This window comes from Rutidosis leptorrhynchoides, chromosome 6, assembly GCF_046630445.1.
Source record: "Rutidosis leptorrhynchoides isolate AG116_Rl617_1_P2 chromosome 6, CSIRO_AGI_Rlap_v1, whole genome shotgun sequence".
NCBI lineage: Eukaryota > Viridiplantae > Streptophyta > Magnoliopsida > Asterales > Asteraceae > Rutidosis > Rutidosis leptorrhynchoides.
This window is the reverse complement of record NC_092338.1, coordinates 166,380,164-166,393,992: the sequence shown is the minus strand read 5'-3', so window position 1 is coordinate 166,393,992 and position 13,829 is coordinate 166,380,164. Positions and strand designations below refer to the sequence as shown.

The 13,829-nt window shown below is 31.9% G+C and overlaps 1 non-coding gene across 1 annotated transcript; it reads right to left on the bottom strand.

The window, feature by feature from the left end:
- Positions 1-5,791: 5,791 nt before the first annotated feature.
- On the bottom strand, positions 5,792-5,898 carry LOC139856306 (small nucleolar RNA R71). The gene has a single exon (XR_011761796.1). It is a non-coding gene; the product is annotated as a small nucleolar RNA R71 (small nucleolar RNA).
- Positions 5,899-13,829: the final 7,931 nt, after the last annotated feature.

The window sequence follows — 13,829 nt, the reverse complement described above, 5'->3', positions numbered from 1 at the left end:
TTCCACTCGAAATAACATTATTATAGTTATAGAAATTGAATTAAAGTTTGAATATGATTATTACCTTGTATTAGAAAGATAACCTACTGTAAGTAACAAAGGTTTCTTGATCTTGGATGATTACTTGGAATGGATTTAGAAAACTTGGAAGTAAACTTGCAATCTTGGAAGTATTCTTGATTTTATGAAACTAGAACTTTTGGAATTTATGAAGAACACTTAGAACTTGAAGATAGAACTTGAGAGAGATCAATTAGATGAAAAACATTAAATAATGAAAGTGTTTGTAGGTGTTTTTGGTCGTTGGTGTATGGATTAGATATAAAGGATATGTAATTTTGTTTTCATGTAAATAAGTCATGAATGATTACTCATATTTTTGTAATTTTATGAGATATTTCATGCTAGTTGCCAAATGATGGTTCCCACATGTGTTAGGTGACTCACATGGGCTACTAAGAGCTGATCATTGGAGTGTATATACCAATAGTACATACATCTAAAAGCTGTGTATTGTACGAGTACGAATACGGTTGCATACGAGTAGAATTGTTGATGAAACTGAACGAGGATGTAATTGTAAGCATTTTTGTTAAGTAGAAGTATTTTGATAAGTGTCTTGAAGTCTTTCAAAAGTGTATGAATACATATTAAAACACTACATGTATATACATTTTAACTGAGTCGTTAAGTCATCGTTAGTCGTTACATGTAAATGTTATTTTGAAACCTTTAGGTTAACGATCTTGTTGAATGTTGTTAACCCATTGTTTATTATAACAAATGAGATGTTAAATTGTTATATTATCATGATATTATGATATCTAATATATCTTAATATGATGTATATACAGTTAAATGTCGTTACAACGATAATCGTTACATATATGTCTCGTTTCGAAATCATTAAGTTAGTAGTCTTATTTTTACATATTTATTTCATTGTTAATACACTTAATAATATATTTACTTATCATTTAACATAATTAACAAAGTGTATCAATATCTTAATATGATTCATATGTACCTAGTAAGACGTTGTTATAACGATAATCGTTATATATATCGTTTTCGAGTTTCTTAAATTAATAGTCTCATTTTTATGTATATAACTCATTGTTAAAATACTTAATGAGATACATACTTATAATAAAATCATGTTAACTATATATATAACCATATATATGCCATCGTATAGTTTTTACAAGTTTTAACGTTCGTGAATCACCGGTCAACTTGGGTGGTCAATTGTTTATATGAAACCTATTTCAATTAATCAAGTCTTAACAAGTTCGATTGCTTAACATGTTGGAAACACTTAATCATGTAAATAACAATTTCATTTAATATATATATATATAAACATGGAAAAATTCGGGTCACTACAGTACCTACCCATTAAATAAATTTCGTCCCGAAATTTTAAGCAGTTGGAGGTGTTGACGTATCTTCTGGAAATAAATGCGGGTATTTCTTCTTCATCTGATCTTCTCGTTCCCAGGTGAACTCGGGTCCTTGATAATGCTAAAAACGAACATATATTTCATAGCATTATTCCTCAAGAAAGACAAGCTTTTAGTTGCAATTGTTCTATTTAAAAAGTGATATTCGTTTAAATAATAAAAGGTGAAGACAAAAGACAGATTCGACGAATTGAAGACGCAAAGGTCCAAAAAGCTCAAAAGTACAAAATACAATCAAAGTGGTTTCAATTTATTGATGAGAAACGTCTCAAAATGACAAGAGTACAAGTTACAAAACGCAAAGTACAAGATATTAAATTGTACGCAAGGACGTTCGAAAATCCGGAACCGGGACCAGAGTCAACTCTCAACGCTCGACGCAACGGACTAAAAATTACAAGTCAACTATGCACATGAATATAATATAATATATAAATAATTCTTAAAAATTATATATATATTATATTAATATTTAAAATCGTCGGCAAAAAGAAGCCAAAGCTGGTGTATATATATATATATATATATATATATAGCTGGAATTTCAAACTCCGCGTCTCGCGGAGTTTGAAGGCAAAAAATGCCGCGAGTCGCGGAGATTCCCTGGACTCAAATCCCTATAAAAGCAAACGCAGTTTAATCGTAAAAATCATCAAAAAAATCAATCTCTCTCTATATATGTATACGTAAATATTTATATTTATATTTTAATTTTAATTTTAAATCCTAATAATAAGGGTGTGTTAGCGAATGTTGTAAGGGTGTAAGTCAAAATTCTGTCCGTGTAACGCTACGCTATTTTTAATCATTGTAAGTTATGTTTATATTATTTTCATTAATGTCTCGTAGCTAAGTTATTATTATGCTTATTTAATACCGAAGTAATCATGATGTTGGGCTAATTACTAAAATTGGGTAATTGGGCTTTGTACCATAATTGGGGTTTGGATAAAAGAACGACACTTGTGGAAATTAGACTATGGGCTATTAATGGGTTTTATATTAACTAAACAATACCTTGTGAATTTAATATACAAACTTATAATTCGACGTATTTATATATAACCACATACGCTTGACTGGGTACGGTGGGCGGGATATCTATAAATACCAATAATTATTCATTTTACCGGACACGGAACTGGATTAATAGTTAATAGACTTGTTGAAACAGGGGTGAATTACATTCAAGGGTAATTGGTGTAATTGTTAACAAAGTAGTAAAACCTTGGTTTACACGCAGTCGATAACCTGGTGTATTCATTAAACGATATCCTGGTGTATTCACTAAACAAAGTATTAAAACCTTGTTACAATTCGAATCCCCAATTAGATGGAATATTTGACTTCGGGAATAAGAATAATTTGACGAAGGCTTTCGCTCTTTATATTTATGACTGATGGACTATTATGGACAAATCCGTATGGACATATTAAATAATCCAGGACAAAGAACAATTAACCCATGGGCATAAAACTAAAATCAACACGTCAAACATCATGATTACGGAAGTTTAAATAAGCATAATTCTTTTATTTCATATTTAATTTCCTTTATTTTATATTTAATTGCACTTCTAATTATCGCACTTTTATTTATTGTTATTGTATTTAATTGCACTTTTAATTATCGTACTTTTTAATTATCGCAAGTTTATTTTATCGCACTTTTATTTATCGCAATTTCATTATCGTTATTTACTTTAGGCTTTAAATTAAGTCTTTTATTTTTTTAATATTTTACATTTTGTTTTAACTGCGACTAAAGTTTTAAAATTGACAAACCGGTCATTAAACGGTAAAAACCCCCCTTTATAATAATAATATTACTTATATATATATTTGTATTTTTATAAATTTAAGCTAATATAGCGTTAAGCTTTGATTAAAAGATTTTCCCTGTGGAACGAACCGGACTTACTAAAAACTATACTACTCTACGATTAGGTACACTGCCTATAGTGTTGTAGCAAGGTTTAAGTATATCCATTCTCTAAATAAATAAATATCTTGTGTAAAATTGTATCGTATTTAATAGTATTTCCTTGTAAAATTTAATAGTATTTTATACCCCTTAGCTTTGACATCAAGTATTTTTGGCGCCGCTGCCGGGGAACATCTAGCTTAAAAGCCGAAAGCGCAACGCTAATATAAAATATAAAAAAAATTATTTTTAGTTTACTTTTATAAAAATACGTTTTTGTAAAAATACGTTTTAAATATTCGAAAATATAAAAAGAAAAACAAAAATATAAATATTTTTAAGAGTTTGTTAAATATTTAAGTTTTATAAAGTTTCTTTATTTTTATTTTATAAAAATATAAGTTTTATTTAAATATTTTGTGTTTATTTAGAACATAAAATTAAAAAATGAAAAAAAATAAATAAATAAATATATAAATCTAGTTTTAAGATTTTTATTATAAAGTATTTCTATTTTTATTTTAGTTTTTAAAACATAAGTTTTTATTTAGTTTTTATAAATATTTTATTTAAATATTTAAACAGAAAGAAAAAAAAAAGTAAAACGTCGAATTTAAATCAGTCTGTCAACTGAAATTCCAAACCCCGCGACTTGCGGCGTTTGTAGCCATGAGGCATCGCGACTCGCGGAGCCGTCTGACACGGGCCACACAGAAGCCCTAATTCGCATTAATTACGGATAATTATTAATTATAATTAATTTTAAACCCTAATTAGGTTTAGATTTTAATATTATTTAGTTTTACTTTTTATTTAATTTATATTTAAGTTTATTTAGATTATTTAAATTACAAAATTAATAGTTTTATAAAATAAATAATATAAAAATAATATTTTTATAAAAATTGTACTTTTTACAACTTTTAGTATATTTTTATATTTTGTCCCTTTTTAATTGTTTTAGCGTAATTTTTGTATTTTTCGCTCGTTTTTAGTTTTAAACTTAGTTTTTGCCATAGTTATTTTTACTTCTAGATTTTTAGGCTTTGCCGTAAAATCCCTTAAGTGCTTTTTCTTTAGACTAAGATTTAGGTGCTTTAGAATTTTGCGACGCCTTTTTAAGTTTTAGTACCTTTTTAAGTTATTGCGATTTGGGATATAGTTTTACTTGTAAGCTTTAATATTTTTCGACGCCTTTTACCTATGTATCAATTATCATTCCAATTAGTAATCTCAATTTGCGATTATAATTTTAAGTTAGTGATAGTAATAAGGTTGGGTTAGTCGAGTGTTTTTAAGTTCTATAAGTCATTTCTTTCTTATTTTCCGACGCCTTTTATTTTTCAACCTTTTTCTTTTTCTTTTTCGACGCACTCTTTTTCTTTCTTATTTCTCGCAATTCTAGTTTTAGGACATAGATTTTTTCTACTTCTTATCTATACTTCTTAAAATTACGAAAATTTATTTTAAGTGGTTAAATTGATAGACATCAAAATTTTCTGGTTCGTAGTAATAGTTGGATTTGTACGTGGACCGGGTTATTGGAGCCAAACAGTCCTCAATTATATTGAGACCAAACGAATCCTGCCCCTCTGCTGCATCTTTTGGCTATTCGAAACGTGGGCAAAATCAGAAAAGTCTATTAATTAGATAACTTATATAATTTTTCTTTCCTTTTAAAAACTAATATGATATTCAGTGAATGCACCGAGCAAGACGTTCACCACCTTTTGTACGTTCACCACCTGTAACTAGATCAAGACATTTAGCAAATATTACCGCCGTTGATTTTCCTTTAGAATCATCATCCAGTCGACCAAGTACTCCAATTCAAATTTCCGATAATCCATTTTTTGAACCCGACCTCACAATTGAGAATCCGGATAATATTCAGGGACAATTCATAGATCCTGAACCATTAAATTTTCCTCCAGAACGACCAATCATTCAAACAGAGATTGTTGAGGAACGAACCATTAAATCAGAATCCTCTAGTGATTCCGATTCAACAAATTCAATTATGGAGAATCTGGAACCTTTAAGTATGGAAGACCGAATGAGAGCTAAACGCACTGGCCAAGGTCACGCAATTACTCATCCAGACATTAATGCGCCAGATTATGAAATCAAAGGATAAATTCTACACATGGTGACTAATCAATGCCAATTTAGTGGTGCGCCGAAGGAAGATCCAAATGAACATCTTCGTACCTTTAATAGGATCTGCACTCTATTTAAAATAAGAGAAGTTGAGGATGAACAGATATATCTCATGTTATTTCCCTGGACTTTAAAGGGAGAAGCCAAAGATTGGTTGGAATCGTTACCTGAAGGCGCGATTGATACATGGGACGTTTTAGTTGAAAAATTTCTTAAACAATTCTTTCCGGCATCTAAAGCCGTAAGACTTCAAGGAGAAATTGTTACGTTTACACAGAAACCGAATGAAACTCTATATGAGGCGTGGACAAGATTTGAAAAGTTATTAAGAGGATGTCCGCAACATGGTTTAGACACCTGTCAAATAGTACAAATATTCTACCAAGGATGCGACATCACTACAAGGAAAGACATCGATGTAGCAGCTGGTGGTTCTATTATGAAGAAAACCAAAACTGATGCTTACAAAATTATTGATAACACTGCTTCCCACTCACATGAGTGGCACCAAGAAAAAGATATTGTTAGATCATCTAAAGCAGCTAGAGCCGATTCTAGCCATGACTTAGATTCCATTTCCGCAAAGATAGATGCTGTCGAGAGACGAATGGAAAAGATGACTAAGGATATTCACTCAATACGAATTAGTTGTGAGCAGTGTGGAGGACCACATTTGACAAAAGATTGTCTCAGTATTGAACTAACAATGGAACAAAGAGAGAATATTTCATACATAAACCAAAGGCCTGGAAATAATTATCAGAATAATTATCAACCGCTAAGACCGATTTACAATCAAAATCAGAATTATAACCGAAATATTCCATACAACAACCAGCAAAGACCTAATTTTCAAAACAAACCACCACAACCCGATGATAAAAAGCCAAATTTAGAAGATATGATGACGAAGCTAGTTGAAACTCAAACGCAGTTTTTCACATCTCAGAAACAAACTAATGAACAAAATGCTCAAGCATTTAGAAATCAACAAGCTTCTATTTAAAATCTGGAACAAGAAGTAAGTAACCTAGCAAGGTTAATAGGTGAAAAAAAAACCGAGAAGTTTACCTAGTGATACAAATGCTAACCCCCAGAATGAAACAGCTAAAGCCATTACCACAAGAAGTGGTACAACACTTAAACCACCTGAAATACCTGAAACTTCTGATGAAGCTATTCCTACTCCACAAGAACCACAACCTGAACAAGATAAGGAAAAAGAACCGGTAGTTGAAAAGGTTAATGAAGATAACACAACTAAGGATAAACCTTATGTTAAACCATACCAACCACCACTTTCTTACCCGAGTAAAATGAAAAAAGAGAAACTTGAAGCCGAGCAATCCAAATTCTTGGATATATTTAAACAGATAAATGTAAATCTTCCTTTCATTGATGTGATTTCAGGAATGCCTAGATATGCTAAATTCTTGAAAGATCTGATCACGAATAGAAAGAAAATGGAAGAACTCTCGGCTGTAACTATGAATGCTAATTGTTCAGCAGTGCTGTTGAATAAGATACCAGAAAAATTATCTGATCTAGGAAGTTTCACAATTCCATGTTTTTTGGGTAGTCTTAGTTCAATAGAAGCATTGGCAGACTTAGGTGCTAGTATAAATTTAATGCCGTTTTCACTATACACTAAACTAGACCTTGGAGAATTGAAACCAACAAGAATAAGCATACAACTAGCCGATCGATCAATAAAATATCCTAGAGGGATAATGGAGAACATGCTAGTTAAAGTTGGTACTTTAGTATTTCCAGTAGATTTTGTTGTTCTGGACATGGAAGAAGATTCTCAAGTTCCTCTCATATTAGGAAGACCATTCTTAAACACGGCTAAAGCAATGATAGACGTGTTCGGTAAGAAATTGACCCTAAGTATAGAGGATGAGAGTGCTACCTTTTCAGTTGATAGAGCAATGCAACAACCGCAATCTGCAGATGATACATGTTATTATATTCAAACTATAGACTCACATGCAGAATTATTAGAAGAATTTCCAGAATTACAAGGAACAGGAGAATGTTCTTTAGGAGAAAGTACTGAACCAATTGATGAAGCTGAAATGTTAGCTACACTAATAGCTAATGGATATGAACCAATAACAGAAGAAATTCAAATGCTAAAAGAAGAAGACAGATATCGATATAAATCATCGATAGAAGAACCACCGAAATTAGAGTTAAAGCCACTTCCAAACCATTTGGAATACGCTTATTTACATGGTGAATCTGAATTACCTGTAATAATATTGTCTTCTCTTACTGAAAATGAGATATCACAACTCATTTCTGTATTGAAAGCTCATAAACCAGCCATTGCATGGAAGATTCGTGATATTAAAGGAATAAGTCCTTCGTATTGCACACATAAAATCCTTATGGAAGAAGGTCATAAAACGTATGTACAACGCCAACGAAGACTAAATCCTAATATGCAAGATGTAGTTAAAAAAGAAATTATTAAACTGCTAGACGCAGGTCTAATTTATCCAATCTCTGATAGTCCATGGGTAAGCCCAGTTCAATGCGTGCCTAAGAAGGGTGGCATGACTGTCATTACAAATGAAAAAAATGAGCTTATTCCTACTAGGACTGTAACAGGATGGCGTGTATGTATTGATTATAGAAAATTAAATGACGCCACCAGAAAAGATCACTTTCCCTTACCTTTCATTGATCAAATGTTGGAAAGGCTAGTCGGAAATAGTTATTATTGTTTTCTTGATGGATTTTTCGGATATTTTCAAATTCCAATAGCACTCGAAGATCAAGAGAAAATCACATTCACGTGCCCTTATGGTACTTTTGCTTAAAAACGCATGCCATTTGGACTTTGCAACGCCCCTGCAACCTTTCAAAGGTGTATGATGGCGATTTTTCACGACATGATAGAAGAATGCATGGAAGTTTTCATGGATGACTTTTCAGTTTTCGGTGATACATTTGAATCATGTCTAGCTAATCTTGAATGAATGCTGATTAGATGCGAACAATCAAATCTAGTACTTAATTGGGAGAAATGCCATTTCATGGTTAAAGAAGGCATCGTTCTTGGTCATAAAATTTCAAAAGAAGGAATTGAAGTGGATAGAGCTAAAGTAGATGTAATTGCTAAACTTCCACATCCCACTAATGTTAGAGGAGTTAGGAGTTTTCTAGGGCATGCCGGTTTTTACCGACGTTTCATAAAAGATTTTTCTAAAACTGCCACTCCTATGAATAAACTCCTAGAAAAGGATGCTCCATTCATCTTTTCAAATGAATGTATCAAATCTTTTAATATTCTTAAAGAGAAACTTACTAATGCGCCGATCATGATAACACCAAATTGGAATCTACCGTTTGAACTTATGTGCGATGCAAGTGATTTGCAATGGGAGCCGTTTTAGGACAAAGAATTGAAAAACGATTTCAACCTATATATTATGCTAGTAAGACGTTACAAGGAGCACAAACAAATTATACAACTACTGAAAAAGAACTCCTTGCTATTGTCTTTGCTTTTGACAAATTTCGTTCATATCTCGTTCTAGCAAAAACGGTGGTCTATACCGACCATTCTGCTCTTAGATACCTATTTTCGAAACAAGATGCCAAACCAAGATTAATCCGTTGGATCTTACTCTTACAAGACTTCGATATTGAAATCTGAGTTAAAAGAGGAGCAGAAAATCTCGCCGCTGATCATCTTTCTCGTCTTGAAAATCCCGAATTAGAAGTTCTAAATGAATCGGCCATACAAGACAACTTTCCTGATGAATATCTATTAAAGATAGATTATAATGAAATTCCATAGTTTGCAGACTATGCAAACTATTTAGTATGTGGATTCCTTGAAAAAGGATTATCGTACCAAAAACGAAAGAAATTCTTCAGTGATATAAAACACTATTTCTGGGAAGATCCACATCTATTTAAAAGTTGTCCAGATGGAATAATACGCCGATGTGTATTCGGAGATGAAGCTAGTAAAATTTTAAACCATTGTCACACAGGACCAACAGGAGGGCACTATGGGCCTCAACTAACAGCAAGAAAAGTTTACGATGCTGGATTCTATTGGCCTACAATTTACAAAGACGCACACCTTCTTTGCAAATCCTGTGATGCTTGTCAAAAGGGCCGGAAAAATAAGTAAAAGTGATGAAATGCCACAAAATGTCATCCAAGTATGTGAAGTATTTGACATTTGGGGTATTGACTTTATGGGTCCATTTCCAAAATCTCATAATAATCTCTATATTCTCGTAGCCATTGATTATGTATCTAAATGGGCGGAAGCACAAGCTCTCCCAACTAACGTTGCACGAGTTGTAGTCAACTTCTTAAAATATCTTTTTCCAAGGTTTGGAACACCGAAAGCTTTAATAAGTGATCGGGGAACTCATTTCTATAATAATCAACTTGAGAAAGTTCTTAAAAGATATGGAGTAACTCATAAAATCTCCACTGCTTATCATCCACAAACAAGTGGACAAGTTGAAAATACCAACCGAGCTTTAAAACGTATTCTAGAGAAAACCGTAGGATCAAATCCGAAGGAATGGTCCATTAAATTGGAGGATGCACTCTGGGCTTTTAGAACAGCCTATAAAACTCCAATTGGAACCACACCTTTTAGACTTGTTTACGGAAAAGCATGTCATCTTCCAGTAGAAATTGAACACAAAGCATTTTGGGCTTTGAAAACATGTAATCTTGATTTACATGAAGCTGGACGTCTACGATTAAGTCAACTAAACGAATTAGAAGAATTAAGACATGAAGCATACGAAAATTCGTTAATCTATAAAGAAAGAACGAAGAAATGGCATGATAAAAGAATCAGAAGTTCAAAAGAATTTAAAGAAGGAGACAGAGTTCTTTTTTTCAATTCACGATTCAAGCTATTTCCTGGAAAATTGAAATCAAGATGGTCTGGACCATTCATAGTCAAAAGAGTTTTCCCATACGGAACGATAGAATTAATAAATTCAAATGGGATTGAATTTAAAGTTAATGGTCACAGAGTTAAACATTACATACATGGTCCGATGGAAGTTGACAATGAAGTTAATCATAATTTCACCACCCAAGAAAACCTTCAAAATGAAAACATAAATATGTTATCAACAACATATGAAAAATCAAAATTAGAATATAAGGAGGATTCAAATTTGAGTGATGAAGAAGAATTCTTATACAAACCTCCCATTCCAAGAAATGAAGAAAAATGTGAACAAGAATTTCAAATAGAAGTGAAAGAACCAAGGAAAGAACACCCGAAAAAGGTTTACAAACCAACTCGACTTACTAAAGCAGGAGACCCGGGTGAATTTATCATTTCTTGCTTGCTTAATGATGGTGCTGTATATAATGGACTCGCAGAATTAGGAGCAAGTGCAAATATTATGCCTCTTTCCTTATACATAAGATTAGGCATGGGTAAATTAAAACCAACCAAAATAGGTGTTCAATCATTTGACCAAACCATTAAACACCCGGTTGGAATAGCAAATAATTTACTTGTTAACGTGGGAAGTATGACCTTTGTTGCAAACTTCATAGTGATTAATATGGAGGAAAACCTTGATATTCCTCTAATTCTAGGTCGCCCATTTTTAGCAACCACCGAGGCATTCATTGATGTAAGAGAAGGTAGAATGACACTTAGGGATGGTGATACATCGATCACCTTTGTGAACCGAAAGTTTAGATCTCCACCAACCAAAACTGTTAGACCAATAAAAACGAATAAGTGTGGGGAAGATGAAGAAACACTTAATGATGATCCAATCACAAAGAATGCCGTTGATGATACGAAATTAGATGAACCCATTTTTAACAGTTCAACGAAGAAACTTTATAAACGGATTCACGATGCTAAGATTAAAGGAAACTTTAAGTTATATAACCGATTAATATCCAATTTATCGTCAAAAGAAAAGGCGATGTTAGTTGAATTTGTGAAAGTTACGGAGGAAATCAACAAATGGATTGAAGTAAGAGTCAAAGATATACAAGTTGTTGATGATTCAATTGAAAATAATGTTAATCACAATTTCAACTAAGTATAGGGAGGTTTATGTATTTCTGTTAGAGTTAGATTTTCTGTTTTCGTGTAGTTCTCGAAAATGGAACTCGAATGGTCTTTCCCTAGCAGACCCTAAAGAACTAGTCTTCTCCCCCCATTCTGAATTTTTATTTTTTTAGGTTTTTACGAAATGAAGACTTCCTGTGAACTAAACCATGGTCTAATGCTACACGCTTTGATCACTAAACGTAATAATGACACACTTCCGAGTGAAATAGTATCAGTAATCAGAGAAAGATTGGATGGAGTAAGAAAAGAATCCAGATGCGAAGATAATAAGTTACAATTTGGTAAAGGAAAATAAAATCCGCAGCGAAAAGAAGAGCACGATACCTTGAAAGATGTCACAAATGCGGAAAATGGTCACATGGAGGTAAATGTTCAAATAATCAAACCTATTCAAACACAGAATTTGTTACTTTATGCAGAGACGGACCGTTCATATGTTTAGAAGAAAAAACACTGAATGCTCGAGGTTACGCCTATGTAGCCATGGAAAATCAATTAAACCGACTATCTTATGAATGGGATAGATCATATCACTAAGAATACTATCTCACAGGTAAGTCTGTACAGTTTTTATTTTTTTATTTTCATTTTTAACCTTTTGATAATAAACGCTAATTTGTTTGCTATAAAGTATTAAATTGGTATTCGATGAAATTAGGTTTGGCGACCGAAATTATTGATATCATTCAAAAATTTATTACATCACTGCAAAATTTAACGTTTATTCTTAAGGTATAAATATCTTTAATCAATCAACCCAAAATATTTCAAAAATTCGTCATGAGTTAAATTAGGTCATGAAACCGAAATTACTTTACCGAAAAGAGGGGCGCATATTTTTGATAATATTTGATTGATTAAAGTGGGATAAAAGACCAAAAAGATTTTTAATTTTATTTTTACCATGTTTTTAAAATTAATATATAAATCTTAAATTAATATTGTAAACTTTTTAAATTAATATATTTAAAATTTTAAATATTTGAAAAATTAATCTTTTTAATATAAGCTTGTATGTTTAAAAACAAAAATATAATATAAGTTTGGTGTGAATTTTTAATATTATGCATTTTTAATTAAGTTTGGTGTAAATTTTTAATTTTATGCATTTTTAAATTTAAGTTGTGTGAATTTAAAAATAAAAATTTACTTTATTTCGTTAAGTTAAAAATATGATTTTTAAAATTCGTCGTAAGTTGAAGACTAGGTCTTTGAATCGAAATTGCTTTACCCGAGGGAGGGACGAGAACTTTTATTATCATTAATTTTAAAGTTATTGAATTAAAGTATGCCAAAAACATAAAAAAAAAAAAAAAAAAAAAAAAAAAAAAAAAAAAAACCAAAAATCTTAGCTTTTAAAACAATCGCTACAAAAAGACAAATTTTAAAATTTTGTCGAAGGACGGACTAGGACATCGATCCGAAACGACCTCGTCCTAAAACAAAGGAAAATAAAATTTTAAATTTATTTTATATTTGTTTTATAAGATAAGATTTTAAAAAAAAAAAGCACCGCGACTCGCGGAGTTTGATGGGCAAAATCACCGCGACTCGCGGAGGGTCCAAAATACTGAAAAAAAATAAAAATGCCAGAGCATATCAGATTGCACACACTCCACAAAATATAATGCAAAAAACACCCAAAAATCACCTCTAAAATCCGAATTTTTTCACCATTAATCATCAAATCTTTCACAAAATCATGTTGAGAAGGATGCTATCAAGGAATTACTCAAGAAAAACGACTGAAATGGGTGAATCTTCATCCCAAGCTCGCAATGCTCCTGCTGAGAATACGGAACAACAGGAGGTGGATAACTACTACAAACAAGATATACCTTATCCAGTCATGACATTTTCAGATATGCACTTGGAAGATTTGCACCCGAACTTGAGATTTGACAGACGTTGGATAGATTATTCAAAATACCAAAGGGGTTTGCATACTCGTCATTCTAAAGCTATTGAAGTACCTAGGGTAATAGAATGGGCACCGTTAGAAGCTGTAGAATTGGCCGGGCCAATTAGGGAATTACTTACACAGAGGTATGGTAATTCTACTTTTAACGATTGGGTACGTTTATTCAACATGCGTAGACCTGTATATAAAGTATGGTGTGAAGAATTATTGTGTAGTATAAAAATAAATGATAGGGTAGTTAGTTTAACCGATCGATCTTTTATT